We start from the raw sequence: 1,289 nt of genomic DNA on the forward strand, positions 1-1,289 counted from the left end.
AAAAAAAAAAAAAAAAAAGTCAACTGAAGATGGATTAAAGACTTAAATCTAAGACCTGAAACTATAAAAATTCTAAAAGATAACATTGGAAAAACCCTTCTAGTCATCGGCTTAGGCAAGGATTTCATGACCAAGAACCCAAGAGCAAATGCAATAAAAACAAAGATAAATAGCTGGGACTTGATTAAACCAAAGAGCTTTTGCACAACTATTGGAACAGCAGACTAAACAGACAACCCACAGAATGGGAGAAAATCTTCACAATCTATACATCTGACAATTGACTGATATTCAGAATCTACAACGAACTCCAATAAGTCAGTAAGAGAAAAACAAACCATCCCATCAAAAGTGGGCTAAGGCCTTGAATAGACAGTTCTCAAAAGAAGATATGCAAATGGCCAACAAACATATGAAAAAATGCTCAACATCACCAGTGATCAGGGAAATGCAAATCAAAAGCACAATGAGATACCACATTACTCTTGCAAGAATGGCCATAATCAACAATCAAAAAACAGTAGATGTTACTGTGGATGCAGTGAACAGGGAACACTTTTACACTGCTGGTGGGAATGTAAACTAGTACAACCACTACAGAAAACAGTGTGGAGATTCTTTAAACAACTAAAAGCAGAACTACAATTTGATCCAGCAATCCCACTACTGGGTATCTACCCAGAGGAAAAGAAGTCATTATTCAAAAAAGATACTTGCACATGCATGTTTATAGCAACACAATTCCCAATTGCAAAATTGTGGAACCAACCCTAATGCCTGTCAATCAATTGATAATGAAACTATAGTATATGTATACAATGGAATACTACTCAGCCATAACAAGGAATTAATTAATGGCATTTGCAGTGACCTGGATGAGATTGGAGACTATTATTCTAAGTGAAGTAACTCAGGAATGGAAAACCAAATATCTTATGTTCTCACTGATACATGGGAGCTAACCTATGAAGACGCAAAAGCATAAGAATGATACAATGGACTTTGGGGACTTGTGGGAAGGGTAGGTGGGGGGCGAGGGATAAAAGATTACAAATAGGGTGCAGTGTATACTGCTCGAGTGATAGGTGCACCAAAATCTTACAAATCACCACTAAAGAATTTATTCATGTAACCCAACACCACCTGTACCCCAATAACCTATGGAAAAAATATATATATAAAATTTATTAATTACTGAATACTTAAGGGAACTCAGAGTTAGCTAAAATTACTAAAACTAATGTTTTAATGAGGAATTATATTAAAGATGTTATATATTCATACTGTAT

This window comes from Mandrillus leucophaeus, unplaced genomic scaffold (assembly GCF_000951045.1).
Source record: "Mandrillus leucophaeus isolate KB7577 unplaced genomic scaffold, Mleu.le_1.0 Scaffold913, whole genome shotgun sequence".
Lineage (NCBI taxonomy): Eukaryota > Metazoa > Chordata > Mammalia > Primates > Cercopithecidae > Mandrillus > Mandrillus leucophaeus.